Source organism: Nymphalis io, chromosome 6 (assembly GCF_905147045.1).
Source record: "Nymphalis io chromosome 6, ilAglIoxx1.1, whole genome shotgun sequence".
In the NCBI taxonomy this organism is placed as follows: domain Eukaryota; kingdom Metazoa; phylum Arthropoda; class Insecta; order Lepidoptera; family Nymphalidae; genus Nymphalis; species Nymphalis io.
This window is the reverse complement of record NC_065893.1, coordinates 7,837,661-7,852,569: the sequence shown is the minus strand read 5'-3', so window position 1 is coordinate 7,852,569 and position 14,909 is coordinate 7,837,661. Positions and strand designations below refer to the sequence as shown.

The following is a 14,909-nucleotide window of genomic DNA, read 5'->3' as shown; positions in this document are numbered from 1 at the left end:
ACTGGGTCCTCCCCTGAACTTAGCCATCGACATATCCCGGCTTACTGAGGTACGTGAAGCCCACCCCCGCGACGTGGCGCGTCAACGTTCAGGGAAGAATTGCTCAGGTGAACACTAAAGAAGGTAACTCTAACATTCCAAGAGCCGGGTTAACGGACTTGTTTGTGCCCAAGCCCGAGGCATACACCTCATAAACAACCATAAACTTCTCTAATTTGATTTTCCTTTTTGATAGTGTTAACGTTCGGAATTAAAAAAAAATGAAAGGCGTATTAAATGATATGCGTTTTACTTGGTTGATAGTTCAAGTCGTTATGATTTAAATTTCTCTTACAGGACCAATCGTTGTCCTCTTTGTCATTTTTGCGTTTTGTTATTGCTGCTTCAAGTAACTGCTCGAACATGCCCCCGGCCTTGGGACCCTTGGCTTCCAACTGGTTCACCTCTCATTTGATTATTCGTCTGGATCAAGCAACGGACATATTTTAGTGTAAGCACGTCGCACTATTCCGGAAGCAGTTGCAATGTCAGCTACTCTTGAAATTCCATCCTTCTCAGGAATGCTTTTAACGATTCGTCCCAGGTGCCATTTTAATGGAGGGAAATTGTCTTCTTTTATGGTGACCATTATATTGGGCTTGAGATCCTTTATATTGTTCCTCCACTTCGTCCGCGTCTGGAGCTCAGAGATATATTCTTTAGTCCAGCGAGTCCAAAAATGTCGTCTAATTTGTTCGACCCTCTGATAACGGTCAAGTTTATGTGTAGGCGTTTCCATCAAGTTTTCGCAGGCAGGCGCTGTAAGCGGACGGCCAACCAGGAAGTGAGCGGGACTGAGAGGAAGTAGGTCATTGGGATCAGATGACATTGGAGATAGCGGGCGAGAGTTTAGGATGGCTTCTATTTGCGTTAATACAGTGCTAAACTCTTCGTACGTAAGATGGGCGTTGCCCACAACGTGACGAAGGTGGTATTTACATGATCGTACTCCTGCCTCCCACAATCCTCCAAAATGAGAAGCGTATGGTACAATAAATTTAAATTTTATTTGTTGTTGAGTAGCATACTCAATAATTTCAGAGCTACATCGTTCTAGAAATTTAGCGAAATCATTCATTAGTCCCACGAAATTTCTACCATTGTCAGACATAATTTCAGCGGGTTTAGATCTACGTGAAATGAAGCGATTTAAAGTAAGCATGTAGGCTTTAGTGGTAAAGTCACTAACCAGTTCCAAATGAACAGCGCGCGTGACTAGACAAATAAATATACAAATGTAAGACTTAGTAGTTTTAGCGCCTTTACCTTTCCTTTTTAAAATGAGCACTGGACCGGCATAGTCAACACCACAACGATAGAACGGAAAAGTAGTTCAAATTCGCTATCGTGAAGGAAGGCTGGCCCTTACCGCCACAACTTCGAAGAAGAGAGCTCCCCTAAACTTCCGACCCCACGCGAAACGAGATCAGCTGGGTTTTCTTTCCCGCTTACGTGACGCCAAGGATGCCCTTTCGTTAAATCGTGAATTTCTATTGTTCTATTATGAACAAAAGTTTTTAATAATCTTGGCGCCATGCGCAGCTAACCCAGTAATATCGTGGAATATGACCAAAAAATTATATGATTAAAATTTAAGTGAAGCAAATTTATGATTTTATCATACAGTCGTGCACCGACTAGGGCTCCTAGAAGTTCTAAGCGTGGAATACTGATGGTTTAAAACATAGTAAGCGTAATGTAACCTTATTATCATTAGCGTTTATAGTGCGAATGTAAATGCACGCGCCATACGCTGTTTGCGAGGCATCGGTAAATATGTGCATCTCTGTATATGTAATATTACTACTCAAAACATATTGAGGTACTCGAATTGTTTTTAATAACGGCAGAGACGTAAGATACCGGTTTCATTGATGTGCGATAACGCTAGGTACGGTGTCGTCCCACTCTAATTTTAATAACCACAGCTGTTATAATAACATTTTTGTTGCTAAAATAAATGGAATTAAAATACCTAACGGGTCGAAAATTTGTGATGCGTGTGACAAAATTATGCGCTCAGTGATAGGTATTGTTATTATTTATTGGTCTGTATTAAAACAAAATTCATCGCTGCCATTAAGCCAACCGATTCCTAAAGTTTTGTGACTGCTATTATCGCTAAGCGTTAGTTGTTTACAAGTGTGCGGCGATGCACTCGCAGGTGTTGTTATCGTAGGTCCGGATGACTCATCCCGCATAAAATTGAATGTCCATTTACGAAGAGGGAAACAGCCCAATTGTAGTGTCGTGGTTATTTCTTCGCATAATTTAATTAAATGTAGTTTATCGTCGGAGCCCGTGATCATGTCGTCAACATAAAAATCTTCGTTTATTATTCTACGAACTTCGGTGTTCGTAGAATCGATTGCTAATTGTTTTAAGCAACAAACACTTAAAAAAGGCGCCGATGCGGTACCATAGGTAACCGTATTTAAACGATAAATATTAAGCGGCTGCGTGGGTTCGTCTCGCCAGAGAATCAACTGGAGATCGCGCTGCTCATTATCTACTAGGCATTGTCGATACATTTTCTCGATATCTGCACATGCATCATATCGATATATATGACATCTGAAGCGTAAAAGGATTGAAATTAAATCTCCCTGAATAGGCGGACCTACCAGCTGTATGTCATTATAGCTAAGACCTGTGCTGGTAACGGCGCTGGCGTCGAATACTACCCGAAGACGTGTCGTATCGCTGTCGCGAAGTACGCCTCTGTACGTTAAGAAATAGTGCGAAGTGCCGTAGGTTACAGTGCGCGTCATATGACCTAAGCTTTCGAATTCGTGTAAGAAGTCAGGGTATAATTTTTTATAAGCGGGCTCGCGTTGTAACCGCTTTTCTAATAATAAGAAGCGTCGTTTAGCCTGGGTAAATGATTCACCTAATACTTCGGGCGATGCCTTTAACGGTATCTTTACAATGAAACGTCCCTCGTCATTGCGCGTCGTAGTACGAGAGAACAAATCTTCGCAAGCACGTTCAGCATCTGTGCGTGTATCCCGATTCCTAGGCATCTCTTCAACTTCCCAGAATTGGCGTAGTTGTGTATCTATCGATTGCGAAAAATTACACTGAATAATACTACCATTTAGCGTATTTAATAGGATAGACCTGGATATTATCCAGCCTAAATGCGTATTTTGTAAATATGGTACGTTAGGTAACCTTATATTACCTTTGTTTAATAATTCCCAAAATTTATCAATTTTTCGAGAATCAAGAAAATGCGGGTCGGCCAGCTGTAGCACGTTCATAATGTACAGCGGGCAACGTAGAAGAAATCTGTGGTAAAACGAAACATTGAAATTTAGTTGTGTAGGGATTAATTCGCGATTTTATAACAATATCGCATGATTTATAACATTGCGTTACTGAATTACTTACACCTCTAATTTCAACTTACACCTCTAATTTAATGAACGGAATGTAATGTATTAACCCCTAATAATTTGCAAAAAGACGCGCTTATAAAACTTCGTTCACTACCATTATCAAGCAAAGCATTCGAACGTATATAAACATTTGTCGACTTCGTACTTCGATTAACGCAGTGGACAATAAAACCGGTCGTAAAGAATGTTGTGTGCGTCTATTAGATAAGTGTGCATCATTTGTAATGCTACTTGAATCCGCGGGGTACACGGAGGGAATTGATACAACCGCAGGGCCTGCGTAGGTGTGTAGACTTAGTTGCTGGTTTACGAATGACGAGTGTAGAGTTACGGAACTGTTAGCTATGTTCTTTGAGTCGTTTTGGGGCGCTTGCGGACAAATAATCGAGTTGTGCTTCTTTGTACAAAATCTACACCCTCCATATTTACATAAATCGATTGTGTGATTAGCATAACGAAAACAATTTTTACACACACAGGTTGTTATCGCGAATAAGTTTTAGTTTAGATTCTAAATTCGAGTTAATGAACTTTTTACAAGCGTAGTCGGTGGTCAAGATTGCACACAATACATTTTTTGCTCGCGTAGTGACGGTGATCGTGCGGTTTACTGGTAGAAATATTGCATTTGTGTGATGTTCTGTTTGTTTTTATGTTATTTTTTGTTTCTTTTGTGAACTTAATATTTTGTGTAGTATTATGTAAACCTTGCAATGTTTCTAGCATGTCTGATCGATTTTTGAGAAAGCTTATTAAATGATCAACTTTTATTTTTGAATTATTATTTAATGAAACGACTTTAAATTGCTCCCACTCCCGTTCAGTGATTCTATCTAGCTTTGAGACAACGATAAATATAATTAACGTATCCCAGGTATCGACAGGCTCACCAAGGATCTTTAGAGAGCGTAGATTTTTTAATATAATATCTATGAGAGTGCGGATTGATGCAGGTGACTCTCTGCTTAACGCTTGAATATTGGATATTGTTTTTACGTGGTTATGAACTAATAATTTACTATTATTATATCGATTAAGTAGAAGGTCCCATGCGATCAAATAATTATCGGAAGTAAATTCTAGTGCATCGATCACCGACTCCGCGTTGCCTTTTAAAGATGACTTTAGATAGTGGAATTTTTGAATATTATTGATTTCTTTTGAATCATGTATCAGCGACAAAAACGTATCTCTAAATTCCAGCCAATCCTCGTATGCCCCGTCAAAAGAAGGTAATGTTATTGTAGGTAGTTTTACTGCTCGTAATTGTCTATTACCGCATGATTTGGAACAAGTAGTGACCTCACCATTACTACCACTGCTACCACTATTCAATAGAAACTCAGCTTGAGAGAGGATGCTATAATAGCAATCCTCGAACTGTTCTCTTTGAGAAAGTTGCTCGTCATAATCACACTCACGAACACTTTCTTCGATCTTTGATTGAATGCCATTAAATTCGCGGTACAGGTTTGCAGCACCTTTAATCCTTAATTTTAAATCAAAATCAAAAATTAAAAATAAAATTTATTTTGTACAGTAGCCAATTTAATATCGAAATTATTTATATAAGTACTGAATCTAGTTAGCCTAGCTTTCAAAATGCCACGTTTTTTAATGAATTCGCTCACTAACAATTCTACCTTCTCATCACTGAGACCTAACTGAGGAGATCTATCACGAATTGCCATGGTGGAGGATTGTAAAATGAGGAGTACTTACTGTTTTTGGCAGAACACACCACGTCGACAAGCGCCTGCCACGGTCTGGTTCTAAGCGCGGTATACCAAGGTTCTTAGTGGATAGCTGAAATTATATACGAAACCATATAAAACAAAAGAAGCAAGGGTTGGATAGTTAGCGGATGGGTTGACCGTACCGAAATGCGCGTGTAGCCTGTCTTCCACATCTAGCAGCTCCTGAACCTCTTCTAGCTTCAGCGGTCAATATTCGCAATATATTCGATTCAATATATATAATTTAGGTTGCGTGGTTTCTTAATTTGGCGTCGAAGGACTAAAAATGTTAACGTTCGGAATTAAAAAAATGAAAGGCGTATTAAAGGACATGCGTTTTACTTGGTTGATAGTTCAAGTCGTTATGATTTAAATTTCTCTTACAGGACCAATCGTTGTCCTCTTTGTCATTTTTGCGTTTTGTTATTGCTGCTTCAAGTAACCGCTCGAACAGATAGTTTACGTTAATAAGTTATTTTTCTTACTAACACTATACTGCCATTTTTGGCCATCGTGTGAAGAAAAACGTCTATAAGTCACTAAGTATGAGTCCTTTTATGTGCTTTAGGAGGAATATATCGACTATATCATTTATCTTACTTCACCTTTGAAAGCTTATACCTATACTTAAAACTACGTTCAAAATGTACGTAAATGTATATCATAACAAAATAAAGCATTAACGCATATAACATTCCAATTAGTGCAACCCACATCAGTAATTCATTTCTTTTATCATTAATCAATTTATGTAAATAAATATTTTATTAAATAGATAGTAATTTTATTATAAGCAGAAATAAATTTCATTATTTATAACACTTAGTAACAAGTTTCTACTAACTAGAAATTTATACTTTTTTAATATAATTACTTATCATTTGGTCATTTATAAAATGTTTGCGATATTGAATAAAAGCTTGTCATCTAAAACGTTTTTTTTTTTATTTCCGCGAAATTTAATGATGCTTTAGTGTAACATATGACGCCATTACCCAGGATACCACAAATCTAACAGCGTCACATTTGTCTGAATCCATTTACGCATTGTGGTTATATAAGCCAATACGTATTTTCTGTGTTTTGTAGAACTTTGAATACATAAGTACTATTATAATCATATATCATAAGTACATACATAATCATAAGTAAATACAAGAGCTTGAGATGTTTTGTTTATTTTTATTTTAACAAGACAGCTTAAAATGACTTTCGACCATGACATTTCGGCTTCGACCATGCGTTTTAGAAGGGGAGGGGGAGGTTTAAGTATAAAAAGTAGCATATGTCTTTCCATTGTGTCAAGCTTGCTTTATACCAAATAAAAAAAAAAAAAAAACTAGTAATAATATATATAGCTTTTCTTTCGATGACTTAGATACACGATAAGACAAACCTATAGGCATTCAATTTTATTTATTTAGAAGAAAAGTAAAAGAAGAAGATATATAGAGTTTTTTGTCACTCTTCCAAACATCAATATTATTAAACAAATACTTATTTTAATAGATAAGTTATTCATATGAAGCTACGAGTAATCGCTTGTGTGTTATAAATAATGTAATACACGAGTTCTTTGAAGAAAATACATGTGATAGAAAAATTTAACCCGCCTTTGTATTAAGGCTTCGTACTAACAAAAAACTGTGGCTTATGCTAGCTTAATACAGTTTTTTTATCAACTTGTATTAAATTTTCACTTCGTATCTTCGACGTAGAAAATGTATAAAAGTTGAATCGAAAACAAATATATGCTGATTATCTAATATTAGCCGACATCAAAGGAGGCTTTCCATTCCTCTGTAAATATATATATATAGAATCCAGAACTGTAACTGATGTCATAAAAACCTCAAATTGATCTTTTAAAAATAGAACATCAAATCACCGGTCTCATACCAACGCGGCTGGTACTGTCAGTCATAATAATTTACGAAAATGAAAGCGTGTTCATTAAAAGTAAGGTGTTCTTGTGTATTTCAACTATCCAATTTGTACAGGAAAAATGGAAGAAGAAGAGCTTGGATAAGCGTTTAACAGTTTTACTTCTGAATTTAGCATCCAGAATTGAAACTGATTTAAAAAAAAATCTTCGAATAATCGAAGTGTCAATTAGAGAATGAAGTAAGGCTTTGCAATCGTATAGTTTCTGACACTGGTCTGTCGTCATGTGGCCTACTCAATAACTTATTTTATTCTAAATTATGCAGTGCTATTTTTTCAAGATTTTCATACGTCAGAGAGGTACATACACCTGGTCTTTAGCATAGTTTTTATTTCCTAGGACTATCACAGCTCACAACGATAATATGCTGGTTGTCTTAGAGTTATTAAATTTGATTAAACCAATGTGCACGTTCTTCTTATGTTTCGCTAACTAATCGCTTGGGTCTTAAACGAAATCGATGATCAATGTTCCTCAGATTCATAGTTATTATATAGCGATTGCGCACTTTCCTTGATTTCATTTAATCATTTAATTATATGACACATAAGTTCTCATCCTGTGGTTTCACTCGTATTTTTCAATATCACCACTATTTTTTTTCATCCATCGTTTTATTTAGCCATCGTTTTTGCATTTGTGCAACTGCCTGACTACGCCTATATTGGTAGCTTAAAAGCTTAAAATAAAATTAGTTGAGAAAAAAAAACAAATAAAAAAAAATTAATACGAGTAACCAAAAATCAAATAACGGTACGAGTTAACCAAAAATCAAAGGTCGAATTATTTTAGCTGTCGAGCAGTCGGAGCGTGCAGACGTTTCGTGTAATCTCACGGTAACTATTCATGTACACAAGGTCAACAAGGTGTCGCAAGTGTAAGCGAGTGTGCGGAGGCGGAGGCTGATCAAAGCTCACGGTGCGGCTGATGGCAATAGGTAATATTATCGAATTTTATTTATTTTATTTTATATATATTATGCAGAGTATAATATTGTGCACAAGCGCATATATTTTCCTGTAACATTTATATTAAAAACTGTAATTGTAATATAATTATTAGTTATATAAAACGATAACTTTCTTCGAGATCAAAGAAATGTAATTTCTGTACATATAACTAATAACACTTTTTTAAGGATATAAAATTTGTTTTATTACTTTATCTTCAAGATTTTACCAGTTTGGGTATCAGTTTTAATACTTTAAAAGGTGTTTTGTACATACAAATGTTATTTCTACGGAATAAATGCATTTAGTACTAGTTTAATCACAATAACTGCGCAGTCCTACTGGCCAATTTAATGTCAATTACATTTCACTAAGTCTTAGCTTTTCTCACAAATATGGCGAACTAACACTATAATTGAGTCTCAAAAAGCACTGGAAGCATCTTTATTTAAGAAGATGTCAGAATTTGAGAAGCAGCTCAAATCATCGGCAGGAGTAGTGTCTCGATTGGCAGTCTGCATGATGAATTCAATTGTTTCAAGGAACAAGTTTGGGCAATCTTGAACATTTTACGGTAACAGATAGCTGAGATATCCCGTGTTGTTGATAATGTTGAGATGAGGCACAGAAGGAAATATTTATTATTTAATGGAGTACCCGAAGAAGGTAAGGAAGATCTTGCAACCACCATCTCTAGCATCTGTATTAATAAGCTTGGCATAAATGATGCAACGGCTGACAAAATTATTGCCTGTCACCGCCTAGGCAAAAGCAATGAGGGTACATCTCGCCCCGTTCTTGTGAGATTCAGTGATTTGACTCTGAAAGCAACTGTGTGGAAGACGAAGGCAGGCCTGAAGGGTTCTCCTTATGTTGTTTCTGAATTTTGGACTCATCAGCGCTAATCACTATTTCTCCGTGCACGTAGAACTCTTGGAATGAGAAACTGTTGGACGTTAGAAGGCAATGTCATGGTTAAGCTTCCTGATGGTTCCAGACATCGTATAGAAACTGAAGAGAATCTCTCTAATTTAACTGCGTCTATTGATATAGCCAGCGAGGTAACTCTTCCAAGTAGTGAAGTTGTCCCATCTTCACTTCATCACTCTGAAGTAAGCAAGACCAAGAGAGCAGCCATAGTTAAAAAATAATATATCTGATCTCGTATTGTGTTGAAATGTACTTAATTGTAATAGATTCATTTGTCTTTTTTTTATAAACTTTTATGTGTTCTTTTATTATTATATTTCATTATGTGTCATTACTTTCTTTAATTATTGTTAACACGCAATTCCTGTATATGTATGATCTTTTTTAAGTTTAAAAAATTAATATTAAAAAGATCATTTTTTAAGTTTCCAGTAATATATTCAATTCAATTCATATATTTTAATGATTATATTTAACATGATGATCATTTAAACACTCAAAGTTTACCTTCCCATTATTCTGATTTCTTAGACGCATTTTCATATGCTCCTTTAGATGCCATTCTTGTATCAGAAAGTTGGCTTAAACCTTCACTCAGTTCTAACCTTTATAGCCTTCCTGGTTTTGTTCTGATACGGAATGACCGAACAGGTAAAGGTGGTGGAGGCGTGGCTATTTATCTCCGTAGCGAGATACCTTATACTATCTTATGTACCTCTCCTTCAGCTTGCTCTTTTACTGCTCAATTCATTTTTCTTGAAGTCCAACTAAAGGGCGTTAAAGCTATACTTGGGGTAATTTATTGCCCCCAACCTGCGATTACATTAATTTATTAGAACCTGTCCTTGAATCTCTCTCTTCGGATTACTCACACATTATTATCATGGAAGATTTGAACACTGACCTTTTAAAATCTAATGCTCGACTCTCTAACTTTGTAAATTCAATCGATCTGTACATTATTTCTTCAGGTCCTACATATCATAATTCGGATGCGCCTGATTCTTGGTTAGAAGTAACTTTCATTTCCTCCATTGATGATGTTTTTAAATACGATCAATTATTGGCTCCCGGCTTTTCTCAACATGACTTCTTGTATTTGGCATATAAACTGAAACCCTCTAAAATGAAACCTCCAATTGTTTGGATGCGCAATTTTGCTAAAATCGAACATGAAGTTATAATAAGGGACGCTAACTTACTATACTTATCCCTGGTATACAGTTCTTCGTCACTTGATGATAAAGTCTCCCATTTTAACTCGTCCATATTATCGCTGTTCGATAAACATGCTCCACGGAGACCTGTTAAGATAAGACGGCCACCTGCACCGTGGATAACAAATGGGGTGCGTATGGCCATGACACGGCGTGATCGCGCTTTCCGGAGATACAAAAACGACAGAAGTGCTAAAAATAGGGAATTATATATAGTTTCTCGTAACAAGTGTAATATGATGGTGAGAACAGCAAAGCGTTACCGTAATATATCCAATGCTTCTACGGCCACTGTATGGAAGTTCTTTCAAACCATGGGCCTTAACAAGCGTAAAGGAAAAAATGTTCTCTCATCACTTTAAAACAATAATTTAAATCAACATTTTTCCTCGACTACTCTTTTAAACTCAGGTATTAAATTAATGACGAATTAGAATTCTGAAATTAGAGGCATGGCTGCTGTTTCTTGTAATAACTTTGCCTTCTCTCCAGTAACTGATGATGAAATTAGTAAAATTTTATTTTCAATTAAGTCCAATGCTACTGGCTTTGATGGCATCAATCGATCAATGATTATCTCTATTCTAAATATAGTACTGCCTGCTATTACTCACATTGTCAACTTTTCCATGTCATACGGGATGTTTCCTGTAATTTGGATTATGTCATTCCTCTTCCCAAAGTTTCTAACCCAAGCCAGTAAACTGATTTTAGACCAATCTCTATCCTTCCCTTCTTGTCCAAAGTTCTCGAACTCTCGGTTTACAAACAAGTGACCTCTTTTGTTTATAGCAAAAATATGCTTAGTCCATTTCAGTCTGATTTTCGGTCCGGTCATAGCACTACTACCGCTCTTCTAAAGGTCACGGAGGATGTTCGGGATGGTATGGAGAATAGAATGGTCACCATTTTAGTCTTAATCGACTTCTCCAACGCCTTTAACATGGTTGATCATGATATTGTCCTTGCTATACTCGAGCATCTCAAGTTTTCACCATCAGTTCTGGAATACTTTTCCTCATATCTTCGCGGCCGCAAGCAAGCAGTTAGATTGGATCAATCTCTCTCTGTTTGGTTAGTTCTTCAAACCGGCGTGCCGCAGGGTGGTATTTTATCTCCTCTTATCTTCTCTCTGTTTATTAATCTCCTTACAACTTACATCAACTGCTCTTATCATTTTTACGCCAGTGACTTGCAGCTCTATTGTCAAACCAGACTGGATGACATAAATGATGCTGTTGCAACTATTAATAACAATCTGGCTAGTGTAAATAGTTGGTCTCAAAAATTTGGAATAAAGGTCAATCCATCTATATGTCAGACGATCGTTATCGGTAGCTCACGCCTTGTCACTAATGTGGGCTTAACATCTTTGCCTCCCGTTCTATTCAATGACATCGATATTCCTTACCGCCATCATGTAAAATACCTTGGTCTTTATATTGATTCCACATTAAGCTGGTCCGTGCATATCTCTGAAATCAGCCGCTCAGTCACAGCCACGTTAAGGTGCCTCAATCAACTTCGAAATTTCCTTCCATCAAGACTAAGATATTACTTGTGTTATTCTGACCTTAACGAAATTCATCTGAATAAACTTGACTGTCTCTTAAACAACTCTTTGCGCTTCATCTTCTGTCTTCGTAAGTTCGATCATATTTCTCAGTATCGTGATAAATTAAAATGGTTTACTATTCGACAACGTAGAAACTTCCAATTACTATCTTCTTTTTTCTCTATTCTCTTTGACCCGCTCTCTCCTGATTATTTGAAAGGGAGGTTCAAATTTTTGTGCGATAATCACAATCGTCAGCTGCGCTCTAACGATTCTTACCTTCTTTCTGTTCCTATTCACACTTCTGGTTTTGTTTCTAATTTTTACTCCGTTCAAGCTGATTATGGAACAAAGTACCTGAGCATATAAGGAAAGCAACCTCTAAACCTACTTTCAAATCTCGTCTCCGTGAGCATATCTTGTCAGAAAGCTCCTAGTTCTCTTCATCTTTGACATTTATTTATTTATTTACTTAACACTTGTTACACAACATATAAATAAGACGAGAGAAGTAGGAAACAATCAAAGAAAAAGAAAATAAAAAATGGTGCGCAAAGGCGGTCTTATCGCTTATAGCGATCTCTTACAGACAACCTTTGGTGAAAGAATTTTTGTAAGAGAACAGGTAAATGCATTTACATATAGAAAGGAGATATTAAATATCTAATAAACTACTCGTATCTACATCCCACTAACCAGATATAATAATACATAAATAATATATATATTATTATTATGTAGCATATACATATTATATATAATTATAGAGTATAAAATTATATGTATATAGGTAATTACAAACTACATACTATTTCCTACATACATACATACCTTACTTGGAAATGGACAAATAATAGCTTTTCAAGCGGTATTTAAAAATTCTCAATGAATTCGACTGCCGAATATCTGTAGGTAGTGCATTCCAAAGTTTAATGGTTTTTGCAGTAAAAGAGTTACTGTAGGTTTGTGTCCAACTGCAGGGGGTCGGACATCTATAATGCATTATTATTCATATGTAATATGTGTATATGTGTGTGTGTAAGTATGTATAACTGTGTGTGTATGTATGTATATATGTGTATGTGTATATATATATATTATTCATATATTCTTTGTTGTTGTTATATTTGTTTGTATGTATATTTTCGACTATTAATTACCACCTTCAAGAATTTCCGCTTAGCCTAAAGGTTGACTGGTAGAGCCTTAATGCCTTTAGGCATTAAGTCCGCCTTTTGTCATACTACTCAATGTGGTGGGCAAAAAATTTTAAAATAGAAAAATAAATAAATAATATTTAATGTGTATCACCACTTGCGCTAGACGACCTGCAAAGATCAGCTTCACAACATTTTACTGATTCCCTTATATTTACATTTAATTTTTTGTACGATGAAGCGATGAAATAGTTGGTTCGTTAATTTCTCATCAGAGAAACAAAGTTGGAATTATACATTAAATTATGCATCGTAAGCATAATTGAACTAATTTACACTTTAAAACGTCAACAATAAGCGTTGTAGTATTTTGGAAATTTCTCTGTTTTATGTTTACGGATTTTATTGTTTGAACTTTATGGACTCATTATAATAAGTCGGATGTATAATGATAAGTTTAAGGGAAATCAAATAACTTCTCTTATAATAACGTTTTGATTATAATCAAAGTCATACCAAACTTAGTAAATCATAATCATGATGTCATTTTTGATATGGAATTATCATTAATTCATCGTTTGATTAATTGGAATTATTTTATTTACCCAAGCCAAAAAATATCTCATCAACCGGTCACTATCAGCTCAAGGCCATATTGTTAGTCATATCACGCCATATACACCAACGTTACTAGTCTTGAGTTTTGTAAAACGCTCTGCTGTTTGTAAATTTGTATACCTTTAAGCAATGATTTGCCTCCTTTTTTGATTAATATAAAATATTTGATGTCAAAAAGAGCAAATCAGTTTTTAGCTATACCCTTACTAAACAACGTTTATAAGTAAGACGGCATACAGTACAGTAACAGTAACAGCCTGTAAATGTCCCACTGCTGGGCTAAGGCCTCCTCTCCCTTTTTGAGGAGAAGGTTTGGAGCTTATTCCACCACGCTGCTCCAGTGCGTGTTGGTGGAATACACATGTGGCAGAATTTCGATGAAATTAGACATATGTAGGTTTCCTCACGATGTTTTTCTTCACCGAAAAGCATGAGATGAATTATAAACAGAAATTAAGCACATGTAAATTCAGAGGTGCTTGCCCGGGTTTGAACCCACGTTCATCGGTTAAGATTCACGCGTTCTTACCACTGGGCCATCTCGACGGCATATTGTCAGTTAAATATAGTAGTGGTTAATATTATTATGGTTGTTCTTAATTTGATTCTAATATTAAGATATGAGAAAAAAAAATGTATGAGCTACGACATGAAAGATTGATAGAAAAAGTCAAAAGTAATATCAGTAAAATCATTTGTTCCATGTTTCAATTGATAGAAAGGCAAAAAAAGTTTATATTGAATATTAACGCTGGTCGATTTACGACTTTCCTAACTTAGGAAAATACGGTGAAATATTACTTTAGTGAAACTTTGTGAAGGTTGCTCGTGTCGCGTACTTTCAAAATCGAATAAGTGCATAATCGTATATACAAAGAGTCTCCCTACAATTTGCGTAGTGATAATTCACTGTCAAGTATGTTCTCCGTGAGTCACCAAATATGTACCATAGTCAGTAAACATAATACTTATTTTTATATATTTAATATAATATTTAGAAAACAAGTTACGTGGAGATGATTTCATATTAAGTTTTGTTAAGATTACAAAGGTCTTTGCTCTCTCATTTGATTTGAATTTGGCGATGATTGTTAGGAAAAAAATGCAAATTATTTTTAATCATGTATATTTCATTTTTACAGTTTCACAATAACTCATTACATTTATTTTTAGTATCACAGTTCCAAAACATTATCATTACATCGATACAATGAATCTTATAGAATGTCAATTCTTACAATCAAAGTGCTTAATTATTTTAAAATATAAACAAAAGGTGCGATCAATAATGAGAATTATTTTTAAATTTAGAAAGTAAGTTTAAAGGTAAGCCATAAAGCAGTGCAAATGAAATTTTAAAT

At 35.4% G+C, this 14,909-nt stretch overlaps 1 pseudogene; it reads right to left on the bottom strand.

The window, feature by feature from the left end:
* Positions 1–267: 267 nt before the first annotated feature.
* LOC126769227 (uncharacterized) lies at positions 268–3,302 on the bottom strand (annotated as a pseudogene).
* Between the last annotated feature and the right edge of the window lie 11,607 nt (positions 3,303–14,909).